The following is an 18,587-nucleotide window of genomic DNA, read 5'->3' as shown; positions in this document are numbered from 1 at the left end:
GCAGAGACCCCCAATGTGTGCAGATATCCCCAATGTGTGCAGAGATCCCCCATGTGTACAGAGATCCCCAATGTGTACAGAGATCCCCAATGTGTGCAGAGATCCCCCATGTGTGCAGAGATTCCCCTTGTGTGCAGATATCCCCAATGTGTGCAGATATCCCCAATGTGTGCAGAGATCCCCCATGTGTGTAGAGATCCCCAATGTGTGCTGAGACCGCCAATGTGTACAGAGATCCCCCATGTGTGCAGATGTCCCCAATGTGTGCAGTGATCCCCAATGTGTACAGAGATCCCCCATGTGTGCAGAGATCCCCCATGTGTGCAGAGCTCCCCAATGTGTGCAGAGATCCCCCATGTGTACAGAGATCCCCAATGTGTGCAGAGATCCCCCATGTGTACAGAGATCCCCAATGTGTGCAGAGATCCCCCATTTGTGCAGACATCCCCCATGTGTGCAGAGCTCCCCAGTGTGTACAGAGATCCCCAATGTGTGCAGAGATCTCCAATGTGTGCACAGACCCCCAAGGTGTGCAGAGCTCCCCCAATGTGTGCACAGACCCCCAATGTGTGCAGAGATCCCCCATGTGTGCAGAGATCCCTCGTGTGCAGAGATCCCAAATTGTATGCAGAGACCCCCAATGTGTGCAGAGACCCCCAATGTGTGCAGAGATCCCCAATGTGTGCAGAGATTCCCCCAATGTGTGCAGTGATCCCCCATGTGTGCAGAGATCCCCATACACTATGACACAGAGCAGGAGGACAATGTCTGCAGAGATCCCCATACACTATGACACAGAGCTGCAGGACAATGTGTGCAGAGATCCCCATACACTATAACACAGAGCAGGAGGACAATGTCTGCAGAGATCCCCATACACTATGACACAGAGCTGCAGGACAATGTGTGCAGAGATCCCCATACACTATAACACAGAGCAGGAGGACAATGTCTGCAGAGATCCCCATACACTATGACACAGAGCTGCAGGACAATGTGTGCAGAGATCCCCATACACTATGACACAGAGCTGCAGGACAATGTCTGCAGAGATCCCCATACAGTATGACACAGAGCAGGAGGACAATGTGTGCAGAGATCCCCATACACTATGACACAGAGCTGCAGGACAATGTCTGCAGAGATCCCCATACAGTATGACACAGAGCTGCAGGACAATGTCTGCAGAGATCCCCATACACTATAACATAGAGCTGCAGGACAATGTGTGCAGAGATCCCCATACACTATGACACAAAGCTGCAGGGCAATGTGTGCAGAGATCTCCATACACTATGACACAGAGCAGGAGGACAATGTGTGCAGAGATCCCCATACACTATAACACAAAGCTGGAGGACAATGTCTGCAGAGATCCCCATACACTATGACACAAAGCTGCAGGACAATGTGTGCAGAGATCCCCATACACTATAACACAGAGCTGCAGGACAATGTGTGCAGAGATCCCCATACACTATGACACAGAGCTGCAGGACAATGTGTGCAGAGATCCCCATACACTATAACACAGAGCTGCAGGACAATGTGTGCAGAGATCCCCATACACTATGACACAGAGCTGCAGGACAATGTGTGCAGAGATCCCCATACACTATGACACAGAGCTGCAGGACAATGTGTGCACAGATCCCCATACACTATGACACAGAGCAGGAGGGCAATGTGTGCAGAGATCCCCATACACTATGACACGGAGCTGCAGGACAATGTGTGCAGAGATCCCCATACACTATGACACAGAGCAGGAGGGCAATGTGTGCAGAGATCCCCATACACTATGACACAGAGCTGCAGGACAATGTGTGCAGAGATCCCCATACACTATGACACAGAGCTGCAGGACAATGTGTGCAGAGATCCCCATACACTATGACACAAAGCTGCAGGACAATGTGTGCAGAGATCCCCATACACTATAACACAGAGCTGCAGGACAATGTCTGCAGAGATCCCCATACACTATGACACAGAGCTGGAGGACAATGTGTGCAGAGATCCCCATACACTATGACACAGAGCTGGAGGACAATGTGTGCAGAGATCCCCATACACTATGACACAGAGCTGCAGGACAATGTGTGCAGAGATCCCCATACACTATGACACAGAGCAGGAGGACAATGTGTGCAGAGACCCCCATACACTATGACACAGAGCTGGAGGACAATGTGTGAAGAGATCCCCATACACTATGACACAGAGCTGGAGGACAATGTGTGCAGAGATCCCCATACACTATGACACAGAGCAGGAGGACAATGTGTACAGAGATCCCCATACACTATGACACATAGCAGGAGGACAATGTGTACAGAGATCCCCATACACTATGACACAGAGCTGGAGGACAATGTGTGCAGAGATCCCCATACACTATGACACAGAGCTGCAGGACAATGTGTGCAGAGATCCCCATACACTATGACACAGAGCTGCAGGGCAATGTGTGAAGAGATCCCCATACACTATGACACAGAGCAGGAGGACAATGTGTGCAGGGATCCCCATACACTATAACACAGAGCTGGAGGACAATGTGTACAGAGATCCCCATACACTATGACACAGAGCTGGAGGACAATGTGTACAGAGATCCCCATACACTATGACACAGAGCAGGAGGACAATGTGTACAGAGATCCCCATACACTATGACACAGAGCTGGAGGACAATGTGTGGAGAGATCCCCATACACTATGACACAGAGCTGCAGGACAATGTGTGCAGAGATCCCCATACACTATGACACAGAGCTGCAGGACAATGTGTGCACAGATCCTCATACACTATGACACGGAGCAGGAGGACAATGTGTGCAGAGATCCCCATACACTATGACACAGAGCAGGAGAACAATGTGTGCCGAGATCCCCATACACTATGACACAGAGCTGCAGGACAATGTGTGCACAGATCCTCATACACTATGACACGGAGCAGGAGGACAATGTGTGCAGAGATCCCCATACACTATGACACAGAGCAGGAGGACAATGTGTGCCGAGATCCCCATACACTATGACACAGAGCTGCAGGACAATGTGTGCAGAGATCCCCATACACTATGACACAGAGCTGCAGGACAATGTGTGCAGAGATCCCCATACACTATGACACAGAGCAGGAGGGCAATGTGTGCAGAGATCCCCATACACTATGACACAGAGCAGGAGGACAATGTGTGCAGAGATCCCCATACACTATGACACAAAGCTGCAGGACAATGTGTGCCGAGATCCCCATACACTATAACACAAAGCTGCAGGACAATGTGTGCCGAGATCTCCATACACTATAACACAAAGCTGCAGGACAATGTGTGCCGAGATCTCCATACACTATAACACAAAGCTGCAGGACAATGTGTGCCGAGATCTCCATACACTATGACACAGAGCTGCAGGACAATGTGTGTCGAGATCTCCATACACTATAACACAAAGCTGCAGGACAATGTGTGCCGAGATCCCCATACACTATGACACAGAGCTGCAGGACAATGTGTGCAGAGATCCCCATACACTATGACACAGAGCAGGAGGGCAATGTGTGCAGAGATCCCAATACACTATGACACAGAGCTGCAGGACAATGTGTGCCGAGATCCCCATACACTATAACACAAAGCTGCAGGAAAATGTGTGCAGAGATCCCCATACACTATGACACAGAGCTGCAGGGCAATGTGTGCAGAGATCCCCATACACTATGACACAGAGCTGCAGGACAATGTGTGCCGAGATCCCCATACACTATAACACAAAGCTGCAGGACAATGTGTGCAGAGATCCCCATACACTATGACACAGAGCTGCAGGACAATGTGTGCAGAGATCCCCATACACTATGACACAGAGCTGCAGGACAATGTGTGCAGAGACCCCCATACACTATGACACAGAGCTGCAGGGCAATGTGTGCAGAGATCCCCATACACTATGACACAGAGCTGCAGGGCAATGTGTGCAGAGATCCCCATACACTATGACACAGAGCAGGAGGACAATGTGTGCAGAGATCCCCATACACTATGACACAGAGCTGCAGGACAATGTGTGCAGAGATCCCCATACACTATGACACAGAGCAGGAGGACAATGTGTGCAGAGACCCCCATACACTATGACACAGAGCTGCAGGGCAATGTGTGCAGAGATCCCCATACACTATGACACAGAGCTGCAGGGCAATGTGTGCAGAGATCCCCATACACTATGACACAGAGCTGGAGGACAATGTGTGCAGAGATCCCCATACACTATGACACAGAGCTGCAGGACAATGTGTGCAGAGATCCCCATACACTATGACACAGAGCAGGAGGACAATGTGTGCAGAGATCCCCATACACTATGACACAGAGCTGCAGGACAATGTGTGCCGAGATCTCCATACACTATGACACAGAGCTGCAGGACAATGTGTGCCGAGATCTCCATACACTATAACACAAAGCTGCAGGACAATGTGTGCCGAGATCTCCATACACTATGACACAGAGCTGCAGGACAATGTGTGCAGAGATCCCCATACACTATAACACAGAGCTGCAGGACAATGTGTGCAGAGATCCCCATACACTATGACACAGAGCTGGAGGACAATGTGTGAAGAGATCCCCATACACTATGACACAGAGCTGGAGGACAATGTGTGCAGAGATCCCCATACACTATGACACAGAGCTGGAGGACAATGTGTGCAGAGATCCCCATACACTATGACACAGAGCTGGAGGACAATGTGTGCAGAGATCCCCATACACTATAACACAGAGCTGGAGGACAATGTGTGCCGAGATCCCCATACACTATGACACAGAGCAGGAGGACAATGTGTGCAGAGATCCCCATACACTATGACACAGAGCTGCAGGACAATGTGTGCAGAGATCCCCATACACTATGACACAAAGCTGCAGGACAATGTGTGCAGAGATCCCCATACACTATGACACAGAGCTGCAGGACAATGTGTGCAGAGATCCCCATACACTATGACACAGAGCAGGAGGGCAATGTGTGCAGAGATCCCCATACACTATGACACAGAGCTGGAGGACAATGTGTGCAGAGATCCCCATACACTATGACACAGAGCTGGAGGACAATGTGTGCAGAGATCCCCATACACTATGACACAGAGCTGCAGGACAATGTGTGCAGAGATCCCCATACACTATGACACAGAGCAGGAGGGCAATGTGTGCAGAGATCCCCATACACTATGACACAGAGCTGGAGGACAATGTGTGCAGAGATCCCCATACACTATGACACAAAGCTGCAGGACAATGTGTGCCGAGATCCCCATACACTATGACACAGAGCTGCAGGACAATGTGTGCAGAGATCCCCATACACTATGACACAGAGCTGGAGGACAATGTGTGCAGAGATCCCCATACACTATAACACAAAGCTGCAGGACAATGTGTGCAGAGATCCCCATACACTATGACACAGAGCAGGAGGACAATGTGTGCAGAGATCCCCATACACTATGACACAGAGCTGCAGGACAATGTGTGCAGAGATCCCCATACACTATGACACAGAGCAGGAGGACAATGTGTGGAGAGATCCCCATACACTATGACACAGAGCTGGAGGACAATGTCTGCAGAGATCCCCATACACTATGACACAGAGCTGCAGGACAATGTGTGCAGAGATCCCCATACACTATGACACAGAGCTGCAGGACAATGTGTGCAGAGATCCCCATACACTATGACACAGAGCTGCAGGACAATGTGTGCAGAGATCCCCATACACTATGACACAGAGTAGGAGGGCAATGTGTGCAGAGATCCCCATACACTATGACACAGAGCTGCAGGACAATGTGTGCAGAGATCCCCATACACTATGACACAGAGCTGGAGGACAATGTGTGAAGAGATCCCCATACACTATGACACAGAGCTGGAGGACAATGTGTGGAGAGATCCCCATACACTATGACACAGAGCTGCAGGACAATGTGTGCCGAGATCCCCATACACTATGACACAGAGCTGCAGGACAATGTGTGCAGAGATCCCCATACACTATGACACAGAGCTGGAGGACAATGTGTGAAGAGATCCCCATACACTATGACACAGAGCTGGAGGACAATGTGTGGAGAGATCCCCATACACTATGACACAGAGCTGCAGGACAATGTGTGCAGAGATCCCCATACACTATGACACAGAGCTGGAGGACAATGTGTGCAGAGATCCCCATACACTATGACACAGAGCTGGAGGACAATGTGTACAGAGATCCCCATACACTATGACACAGAGCAGGAGGACAATGTGTGCAGAGATCCCCATACACTATGACACAGAGCTGCAGGACAATGTGTGCAGAGATCCCCATACACTATGACACAGAGCTGCAGGACAATGTGTGCAGAGATCCCCATACACTATGACACAGAGCTGCAGGACAATGTGTGCAGAGATCCCCATACACTATGACACAGAGCTGCAGGACAATGTGTGCAGAGATCCCCATACACTATGACACAGAGCAGGAGGACAATGTGTGGAGAGATCCCCATACACTATGACACAGAGCTGCAGGGCAATGTGTGCAGAGATCCCCATACACTATGACACAGAGCTGCAGGACAATGTGTGCAGAGATCCCCATACACTATGACACAGAGCTGCAGGGCAATGTGTGCAGAGATCCCCATACACTATGACACAGAGCTGCAGGACAATGTGTGCAGAGATCCCCATACACTATGACACAGAGCTGCAGGACAATGTGTGCACAGATCCCCATACACTATGACACAGAGCAGGAGGACAATGTGTGCAGAGATCCCCATACACTATAACATAGAGCTGCAGGACAATGTCTACAGAGATCCCCATACACTATGACACAGAGCTGGAGGACAATGTGTGCAGAGATCCCCATACACTATAACATAGATCTGCAGGACAATGTGTGCAGAGATCCCCATACACTATAACATAGATCTGCAGGACAATGTGTGCAGAGATCCCCATACACTATGACACAGAGCTGCAGGACAATGTGTGCAGAGATCCCCATACACTATGACACAGAGCTGCAGGACAATGTGTGCAGAGATCCCCATACACTATGACACAGAGCTGTAGGACAATGTGTGCAGAGATCCCCATACACTATGACACAGAGCTGCAGGACAATGTGTGCAGAGATCCCCATACACTATGACACAGAGCAGGAGGACAATGTGTGGAGAGATCCCCATACACTATGACACAGAGCTGCAGGGCAATGTGTGCAGAGATCCCCATACACTATGACACAGAGCTGCAGGACAATGTGTGCAGAGATCCCCATACACTATGACACAGAGCTGCAGGGCAATGTGTGCAGAGATCCCCATACACTATGACACAGAGCTGCAGGACAATGTGTGCAGAGATCCCCATACACTATGACACAGAGCTGCAGGACAATGTGTGCACAGATCCCCATACACTATGACACAGAGCAGGAGGACAATGTGTGCAGAGATCCCCATACACTATAACATAGAGCTGCAGGACAATGTCTACAGAGATCCCCATACACTATGACACAGAGCTGGAGGACAATGTGTGCAGAGATCCCCATACACTATAACATAGATCTGCAGGACAATGTGTGCAGAGATCCCCATACACTATAACATAGATCTGCAGGACAATGTGTGCAGAGTGTAGCGTCGACGTCCCTGCCTCCTGCTAGGCAGGGACGCTGTTCCCCTCACCTCTCCGCTCCGTGCCCGGCGTCTTCCTCCCACCCTGCTGGCAGCGCGCGCTGCTTCCCGGCCACGATGCTTAGGGCGCGCGCGCGCTCCCCCTCTCTTAAAGGGGCCGCGCGCGCCATCCTAAGGAGTCCCCGGCCAATGGCCGGAGGACTTCACCATATATAAGGCACCTCCTCCAAAATGGAGGTGCCCGAGCAATGTTGTTGCAAAGCCTTCACTCTGCTTCAGCCCTCAGGTCCCGTTACCAGTTACCAGCCAGTCACCTGCCAGATTCCTGCCTGTTACCTGCCAGTCACCTGCCAGATTCCTGCTTGTTACCTGCCAGTCACCTGCCAGATTCCTGCTTGTTACCTGCCAGTCACCTGCCAGATTCCTGCCTGTTACCTGCCAGTCACCTGCCAGATTCCTGCTTGATACCTGCCTGATATCCGTTTACCTGCTTGCAAGCCTGCGGTCCGACGGTCTGCCTTCCGACACCTGTCAGTCTGTCTGTGGACCAGCCTGCCTGCTCACCTGGGAGCGCTCATCTGCTACCTGCTTGCTAGCCTACCTGGAGGCTCTGCCGTCACTTGCCGTGACCACCTGCCTGTCCAGAGTCTCTCGCCCGCTCACCTGGGAGCGCTGACCAGCCACCTGCCTGCTGTCCTTCTACTCAGAGACTGTCCCTGTCACTTGCCGTGACTACGTGCCCTTCTACCCAGAGACTGTCCCTGTCACTTGCCGTGACTACCTGCCCCTCTACCCAGAGACTGTCCCTGTGACTTGCCGTGACTACCTGCCCGTCTTCCCTGGGAGCCACCCGCTTCCTTTCAAGGACCGCCCCCTTGTATAGTTGCTCAGAGGTTCCGCCTCCCAGACCCGTTACACAGAGATCTCCATACAGTATGACACAGAGCAGGAGGACAATGTGTGCAGGGATCTCCATACACGATGACACAGAGCAGGAGGACAATGTGTGCAGAGATCCCCATACACTATGACACAGAGCAGGAGGACAATGTGTGCAGAGATCCCCATACACTATGACACAGAGCTGCAGGACAATGTGTGCAGAGATCCCCATACACTATGACACAGAGCAGGAGGACAATGTCTGCAGAGATCCCCATACACTATGACACAGAGCTGGAGGACAATGTGTGCAGAGATCCCCATACACTATGACACAGAGCAGGAGGGCAATGTGTGCAGAGATCCCCATACACTATGACACAGAGCAGGAGGACAATGTGTGCAGAGATCCCCATACACTATGACACAGAGCTGCAGGACAATGTGTGCAGAGATCCCCATACACTATGACACAGAGCAGGAGGGCAATGTGTGCAGAGATCCCCATACACTATGACACAGAGCTGCAGGGCAATGTGTGCAGAGATCCCCATACACTATGACACAGAGCTGCAGGACAATGTGTGCAGAGATCCTCATACACTATGACACAGAGCAGGAGGGCAATGTGTGCAGAGATCCCCATACACTATGACACAGAGCTGCAGGACAATGTGTGCAGAGATCCCCATACACTATGACACAGAGCTGGAGGACAATGTGTGCAGAGATCCCCATACACTATGACACAGAGCTGCAGGACAATGTGTGCAGAGATCCCCATACACTATGACACAGAGCTGCAGGACAATGTGTGCAGAGATCCCCATACACTATGACACAGAGCTGGAGGACAATGTGTGGAGAGATCCCCATACACTATGACACAGAGCTGCAGGGCAATGTCTGCAGAGATCCCCATACACTATGACACAGAGCTGCAGGACAATGTGTGCAGAGATCTCCATACACTATGACACAGAGCTGCAGGACAATGTCTGCAGAGATCTCCATACACTATGACACAGAGCTGCAGGACAATGTCTACAGAGATCCCCATATGACGCGCCCCCTGGGCCATATTCTTTAGGGGAATACCCGGAGCCGGATCAGATGGGGGTTGTAGTCTCCGAGTGGCTGTGACCCGGTCCGTGCCCAGGGTGTCAAACTCAGTTGTATGTGGCAGTCCTACAGATGTTATTAAGTTCTTAATGTCGACTACGCCACCCGTTGTATTGCGGTCACTATGGCCGCCGCTGCAGCAGGGTCCGCTGAGGCTGATGGTGTTGGTGCAGCTTTTGATGGTATAACCCCCAACGGGTGGGGTATAGCCTCAGGGGGTCAGGTGCAGAGGATGGGGGTTGTGGTGGTGCAGCGTAGATGTAAAATGAAGACCGAGTCGGGTTGTGCAGTTTAGGGTATTTACTCACTGCTGATGTTCCGGTCACTCCAGCTTCAAGTGACCACCCGAGCCGTGCTGCGTCCACCAGGTCCTGGATCCAGCCAACCCCCAAGCAAGTCCGGAGCGTGACCCTGAGCTCTCCTTCTGTCCTTTCCTCTGGCCGTCCCCACTAGTGATCCACCTAGGTCCAGCTCCCTCGGGCCTTCTGTTGGGAGACCCTTGGCCTTGGGTTCCCTGACCCTCCACGTGGTCTGCCTTCGGGGTGGATGTGGTGGGTGGCCGTGGCAGACGCTGCCCACGGCCTCCGGTCTCTGGCTAGGGTGTGTTTTTGCCCCCACCAGTTTGGGCTCCGGTACCCTACTGCCGACTCTTCACCCGGGGATAGAATTTGGGTTCTTAGAGTCTCTTCTGTTTACCCCCTCTGGGTCTCTCTTTCTTCTCCTCTCTCACTCTGGCTCAGGCCGCTCTGCTCCTCTGCTCTCTTTTGCAAAGACTGGCTGACTGACTGACTGACTGACCCTGATCTTTGATGGTGCCCACCTTAAATACTCCCTCTATGTGTGAGCTCAGGTGACCAGCACCCAATGAGCTCCTATCTTTACCCAGGCTGCTCCCCCTATCTGCCCCTACACTACTTGGGATGTACCACCCCCCTCCCACTCCAGCCAGGAACAGACTCGGTCGTACCTGCACATTTCTAAGTGGGAGTACCGTTGGTCTGTTCCCCGGAAATGGGATGTGTGTAGTGCATGCAGCCTACCGAGCTCAGTTCCACACTCCATCCTTACCCGGGAGTGGAATATCACACCTCTGGATTGAGGTGCAATACCCCTGTAGCAGCCGAATCCTCAGGGTGCTACATTCCCCCCTGGTAAATCACAGCACGTCCTCGGGCTGTAAGAACAAAACACCACAAAACATACAAATTTTTGCATAAACATATAAAACATTATATATATATATATATCAATACAACTTTTCATATAAAACTTTCTCGTAGCTTCTAGCTCCTCCTCCGGACACTGTGCAACGTGTGCCCAGGAAAAGTGCGACAGTCTTTTCTTAAAAACATGGTTTTCCTATAAAACCGGTAGGGGGCGCTTTAGGACGCGCAACTATATACAGGGACTATGGCCGCTCTCAGTCCTCGGCCAGGTACTAGGGAGGAATGACCGCTCTCAGTCCTCGGTCAGTGGGATTTAGGGGTTAAACGGGTAAACAGTTCACTTCTCTGGTCCCAACGGGGACTATATTAGCAACAGTAACAGTTCACTGTGCCCCGACGGGCAACTATATACAGCTTCGGCTCCGCTGTACTTAACGACGGCGTCCTCCTGCCCTTTCTTTATGGTTACCTCTAACTCTTGTTTCAGACCCGTCCGGGTCCTCTTGTTCTTCCTCCTCACACCGCAGCTCTTCCTCCGTCAGGCGATGCACATGGAGGGCGTAAGGTCCTTTGGCACACTTGTGCCGGGTGAAGGTGACCTCGTCCCCGATGTAAAGGTCACGACCTCGGTGTCCCTCCGGTAGGTGGGACTCAACGTCTCTCCTGGTTACGAAGACGTCGCCTGGGGTGCGGTGATCTCTGATGAAACCCCACCCATGCTGCATGTTAAACTTAATCACAGTCCCGGTGGTGCGGGGACTATGCTCTGCACGGGGGTCTCTCCTGGCCCGGCTCTTCTGCTCCGCGCTCCTTATTTGAGCTTGCTGTTCCCGGACCCGCCTCTCTCTCCGCTCTCTCTCAAAGACCTCGAGCTGCTGGCGGCAGCACTCTGCACGCTCCGCTGCAGCTGCCCGGGTCTCCTGAGTGAACCCCATGAGATCTTCTCCGGTGGGGTCCCACTCAAACTGCGCTTCTGCTAGCAGGGGCGAGATCCTCTTGACGGGCTTTGGAGCCGGGATCAGGGGTTCATCCAGGGGTCTCTCTCTCCGGAGTCGGGGATGGTGAAACTCCGGTGGCCATATAAATGGCTGCCCATCCGGGCACGTATGCTGGGCGTACAGGTCCTCTCCCAGATGCGGCACTCTTGGTCTTATGGGCGCGGTGGTGTTAGCGCCCGGGTTGCCCGGGCCTTGCGGCCAGGCCTGGGGTATCTGGAAGGTGAAGGGCACCGTAAGGACGGCGGCGCCCTGGGCTACTTGGCCCTGCGACCAGGCCGGGGGCTCCGCGGAGGTAGGGGGCGCTGTTGGTATTGCGGCGCCCGGGGGTACTAGGCCTTGCGACCAGGCTGGTGGTACTTCCTGCTTGGTCACGCTCGGGGTCGAGGCGTGTGACGTCACAGGGGTCGCGGCTGCGGCTTCCGGTTGAGGCCTAGTCTGCGGCGGTGGCGTTGCAGCGACAGGCACGGCAGGATAGACTTCGGGCTCTGCGACGGGGAGCTGGGGCAGGTACGTGGTTTCCCGGTTTGGGGTATAGACGTCCCCTTTACCTGCCTCCACTCGTTCGGCTCCCTTCTCAGCGCCGTCTCCGGCCTTCAGTCCTCCCGCGCCATCCTCAGAGGCGGTCTGTCTCCTCGTCTTGGGTGGCGTGCTCCGCTGACAGGTCTCGGTCTGCTGGGCCATCTCACGGCTCCACTCCGCCAACGTCTCTCGCTGCACCCGGGCCATCCTCCTTGCGAGGCCCTCCAGAGCGGTCTGTGCACACTCCCAGTCTCGGGGGAGCTGTGCTAGGACCTCCACTAGGCCTAGTGGGGTCGTTGCTTCCAGCAGGCTCCTGACCAACGGGTCGGTGCTGCTCTGCTCTCCTTCCACTGTTTCCAGCAGGCTCCTGGCCAGCGGGCCGGTGCTGCTCTGCTCTCCCTCCTCTGTTTCTAGCAGGCTCCTGGCCAACGGGCCGGTGCTGCTCTGCTTTCTCGCCATCTCCGGGTAAGCTCCTCCGATACTCTTCTCCAGGCTTCTTGCCTCCGGGTGCGCTCTCTCCGGACTGCTCCAGGCGGCACCCATCTTCGTTCTTTTCTTTCGTCTCCTCCCACTTCGAGGGCGGTCCCGGGGCAACTTGGTGACTGTCAGCTCCAGGGGCAGTTCTTTCACGCTGACAGACACCTCTAGCATCACAGTCTCTGTTGGTGGGGGCGGTTTCCACTTTTGGCGCCATTTTCGGTCCTGGCCCACGATGGGAGGTGGCCTCTTGCCACCCTCTGGCACGCCCATAATGGCGTCCGCTCTGACAAGGCGGGAAACCTTTGGAAATGGCGGGAACCGCTTCTCAGTGGCGGGAAACTCTGCAGATGGCGGGAAAAAGCTGTTAATGGCGGACAACCGGCGGGAATCGACTGGTGATGGGGTCCGATGGCGGGGACCCTCCGGAACCGGCAGGAGACTTCTTTTTGAGGTAAACTTGTTCTTTTCTTCAGGCACGCAGTACCCGGTTGTTGCGGGCACGTAATCCTGCCGACTACGCCAAAGTTGACGCGCCCCCTGGGCCATATTCTTTAGGGGAATACCCGGAGCCGGATCAGATGGGGGTTGTAGTCTCCGAGTGGCTGTGACCCGGTCCGTGCCCAGGGTGTCAAACTCAGTTGTATGTGGCAGTCCTACAGATGTTATTAAGTTCTTAATGTCGACTACGCCACCCGTTGTATTGCGGTCACTATGGCCGCCGCTGCAGCAGGGTCCGCTGAGGCTGATGGTGTTGGTGCAGCTTTTAATGGTATAACCCCCAACGGGTGGGGTATAGCCTCAGGGGGTCAGGTGCAGAGGATGGGGGTTGTGGTGGTGCAGCATAGATGTAAAATGAAGACCGAGTCGGGTTGTGCAGTTTAGGGTATTTACTCACTGCTGATGTTCCGGTCACTCCAGCTTCAAGTGACCACCCGAGCCGTGCTGCGTCCACCAGGTCCTGGATCCAGCCAACCCCCAAGCAAGTCCGGAGCGTGACCCTGAGCTCTCCTTCTGTCCTTTCCTCTGGCCGTCCCCACTAGTGATCCACCTAGGTCCAGCTCCCTCGGGCCTTCTGTTGGGAGACCCTTGGCCTTGGGTTCCCTGACCCTCCACGTGGTCTGCCTTCGGGGTGGATGTGGTGGGTGGCCGTGGCAGACGCTGCCCACGGCCTCCGGTCTCTGGCTAGGGTGTGTTTTTGCCCCCACCAGTTTGGGCTCCGGTACCCTACTGCCGACTCTTCACCCGGGGATAGAATTTGGGTTCTTAGAGTCTCTTCTGTTTACCCCCTCTGGGTCTCTCTTTCTTCTCCTCTCTCACTCTGGCTCAGGCCGCTCTGCTCCTCTGCTCTCTTTTGCAAAGACTGGCTGACTGACTGACTGACTGACCCTGATCTTTGATGGTGCCCACCTTAAATACTCCCTCTATGTGTGAGCTCAGGTGACCAGCACCCAATGAGCTCCTATCTTTACCCAGGCTGCTCCCCCTATCTGCCCCTACACTACTTGGGATGTACCACCCCCCTCCCACTCCAGCCAGGAACAGACTCGGTCGTACCTGCACATTTCTAAGTGGGAGTACCGTTGGTCTGTTCCCCGGAAATGGGATGTGTGTAGTGCATGCAGCCTACCGAGCTCAGTTCCACACTCCATCCTTACCCGGGAGTGGAATATCACACCTCTGGATTGAGGTGCAATACCCCTGTAGCAGCCGAATCCTCAGGGTGCTACACATACACTATGACACAGAGCTGGAGGACAATGTGTGCAGAGCTCCCCATACACTATGACACAGAGCAGGAGGACAATGTGTGCAGAGATCCCCATACACTATGACACAGAGCTGCAGGACAATGTGTGGAGAGATCCCCATACACTATGACACAGAGCTGGAGGACAATGTGTGGAGAGATCCCCATACACTATGACACAGAGCTGGAGGACAATGTCTGCAGAGATCCCCATACACTATGACACAGAGCTGGAGGACAATGTGTGCAGAGATCCCCATACACTATGACACAGAGCAGGAGGACAATGTGTGCAGAGATCCCCATACACTATGACACAGAGCTGCAGGACAATGTGTGCAGAGATCCCCATACACTATGACACAGAGCTGCAGGGCAATGTGTGCAGAGATCCCCATACACTATGACACAGAGCTGCAGGGCAATGTGTGCAGAGATCCCCATACACTATGACACAGAGCTACAGGACAATGTGTGGAGAGATCCTCATACACTATGACACAGAGCTGCAGGACAATGTGTGCAGAGATCCCCATACACTATAACACAGAGCAGGAGGACAATGTGTGCAGAGATCCCCATACACTATGACACAGAGCTGCAGGACAATGTGTGCAGAGATCCCCATACACTATGACACAGAGCTGCAGGACAATGTGTGCAGAGATCCCCATACACTATAACACAGAGCTGCAGGGCAATGTGTGCAGAGATCCCCATACACTATGACACAGAGCTGCAGGGCAATGTGTGCAGAGATCCCCATACACTATAACACAGAGCTGCAGGGCAATGTGTGCAGAGATCCCCATACACTATGACACAGAGCTGCAGGGCAATGTGTGCAGAGATCCCCATACACTATGACACAGAGCTGCAGGGCAATGTGTACAGAGATCCCCATACACTATGACACAGAGCTGCAGGGCAATGTGTGCAGAGATCCCCATACACTATGACACAGAGCAGGAGGACAATGTGTGCAGAGATCCCCATACACTATGACACAGAGCTGGAGGACAATGTGTGCAGAGATCCCCATACACTATGACACAGAGCAGGAGGACAATGTGTGCAGAGATCCCCATACACTATGACACAGAGCTGCAGGACAATGTGTGCAGAGATCCCCATACACTATAACACAGAGCTGCAGGACAATGTGTGCAGAGATCCCCATACACTATGACACAGAGCTGCAGGACAATGTGTGCAGAGATCCCCATACACTATGACACAGAGCAGGAGGACAATGTGTGCAGAGATCCCCATACACTATAACACAGAGCTGCAGGACAATGTGTGCAGAGATCCCCATACACTATAACACAGAGCTGCAGGGCAATGTGTGCAGAGATCCCCATACACTATAACACAGAGCTGGAGAACAATGTGTGCAGAGATCCCCATACACTATGACACAGAGCTGCAGGGCAATGTGTGCAGAGATCCCCATACACTATAACACAGAGCTGCAGGGCAATGTGTGCAGAGATCCCCATACACTATGACACAGAGCTGCAGGGCAATGTGTGCAGAGATCCCCATACACTATAACACAGAGCTGCAGGGCAATGTGTGCAGAGATCCCCATACACTATGACACAGAGCTGCAGGACAATGTGTGCAGAGATCCCCATACACTATAACACAGAGCTGCAGGGCAATGTGTGCAGAGATCCCCATACACTATGACACAGAGCTGGAGGACAATGTGTGCAGAGATCCCCATACACTATGACACAGAGCTGCAGGGCAATGTGTACAGAGATCCCCATACACTATGACACAGAGCTGCAGGGCAATGTGTGCAGAGATCCCCATACACTATAACACAGAGCTGCAGGACAATGTGTGCAGAGATCCCCATACACTATGACACAGAGCTGCAGGACAATGTGTGCAGAGATCCCCATACACTATGACACAGAGCTGCAGGGCAATGTGTGCAGAGATCCCCATACACTATGACACAGAGCAGGAGGACAATGTGTGCAGAGATCCCCATACACTATGACACAGAGCTGGAGGACAATGTCTGCAGAGATCCCCATACACTATGACACAGAGCTGGAGGACAATGTGTGCAGAGATCCCCATACACTATGACACAGAGCTGGAGGACAATGTCTGCAGAGATCCCCATACACTATGACACAGAGCTGGAGGACAATGTCTGCAGAGATCCTCATACACTATGACACAGAGCTGGAGGACAATGTGTGCAGAGATCCCCATACACTATGACACAGAGCTGGAGGACAATGTGTGCAGAGATCCCCATACACTATGACACAGAGCTGCAGGGCAATGTGTGCAGAGATCCCCATACACTATGACACAGAGCAGGAGGGCAATGTGTGGAGAGATCCCCATACACTATGACACAGAGCAGGAGGACAATGTGTGGAGAGATCCCCATACACTATGACACAGAGCAGGAGGACAATGTGTGGAGAGATCCCCATACACTATGACACAGAGCTGCAGGACAATGTCTACAGAGATCCCCATACACTATGACACAGAGCTGGAGGACAATGTGTGCAGAGATCCCCATACACTATGACACAGAGCTGCAGGACAATGTGTGCAGAGATCCCCATACGCTATGACACAGAGCTGCAGGACAATGTGTGCAGAGATCCCCATACACTATGACACAGAGCTGCAGGACAATGTGTACAGAGATCCCCATACACTATGACACAGAGCTGCAGGACAATGTGTGCAGAGATCCCCATACACTATGACACAGAGCTGCAGGACAATGTGTACAGAGATCCCCATACACTATGACACAGAGCAGGAGGACAATGTGTGGAGAGATCCCCATACACTATGACACAGAGCTGGAGGACAATGTGTACAGAGATCCCCATACACTATGACACAGAGCAGGAGGACAATGTGTACAGAGATCCCCATACACTATGACACAGAGCAGGAGGACAATGTGTACAGAGATCCCCATACACTATGACACAGAGCAGGAGGACAATGTGTACAGAGATCCCCATACACTATGACACAGAGCAGGAGGACAATGTGTACAGAGATCCCCATACACTATGACACAGAGCTGCAGGACAATGTGTACAGAGATCCCCATACACTATGACACAGAGCAGGAGGACAATGTGTACAGAGATCCCCATACACTATGACACAGAGCTGCAGGACAATGTGTACAGAGATCCCCATACACTATGACACAGAGCTGCAGGACAATGTGTGCAGAGATCCCCATACACTATGACACAGAGCTGCAGGACAATGTGTGCAGAGATCCCCATACACTATGACACAGAGCTGCAGGACAATGTGTGCAGAGATCCCCATACACTATGACACAGAGCTGCAGGACAATGTGTGCAGAGATCCCCATACACTATAACACAGAGCAGGAGGACAATGTGTGGAGAGATCCCCATACACTATAACACAGAGCAGGAGGACAATGTGTGGAGAGATCCCCATACACTATAACACAGAGCTGGAGGACAATGTGTGGAGAGATCCCCATACACTATGACACAGAGCAGGAGGACAATGTGTGCAGAGATCCCCATACACTATGACACAGAGCAGGAGGACAATGTGTGGAGAGATCCCCATACACTATAACACAGAGCTGGAGGACAATGTGTGGAGAGATCCCCATACACTATAACACAGAGCTGGAGGACAATGTGTGGAGAGATCCCCATACACTATGACACAGAGCTGCAGGACAATGTGTGCAGAGATCCCCATACACTATGACACAGAGCTGCAGGGCAATGTGTGCAGAGATCCCCATACACTATGACACAGAGCTGGAGGACAATGTGTGCAGAGATCCCCATACACTATGACACAGAGCTGGAGGACAATGTGTGCAGAGATCCCCATACACTATGACACAGAGCTGCAGGACAATGTGTGCAGAGATCCCCATACACTATAAC

At 52.6% G+C, this 18,587-nt stretch overlaps 1 protein-coding gene across 1 annotated transcript in view; it reads right to left on the bottom strand.

Moving 5' to 3' along the window:
- Positions 1–18,587, bottom strand: part of PDE4DIP (phosphodiesterase 4D interacting protein) — a 738,656-nt gene that overhangs the window by 456,387 nt on the left and 263,682 nt on the right. The window lies entirely within an intron of this gene.

This window comes from Phyllobates terribilis, unplaced genomic scaffold (assembly GCF_046119375.1).
Source record: "Phyllobates terribilis strain yellow unplaced genomic scaffold, ASM4611937v1 Scaffold_8__6_contigs__length_399053987, whole genome shotgun sequence".
Lineage (NCBI taxonomy): Eukaryota > Metazoa > Chordata > Amphibia > Anura > Dendrobatidae > Phyllobates > Phyllobates terribilis.
The sequence above is the reverse complement of the archived record's forward strand: the minus strand, read 5'-3'. Positions and strand labels throughout refer to the sequence as shown.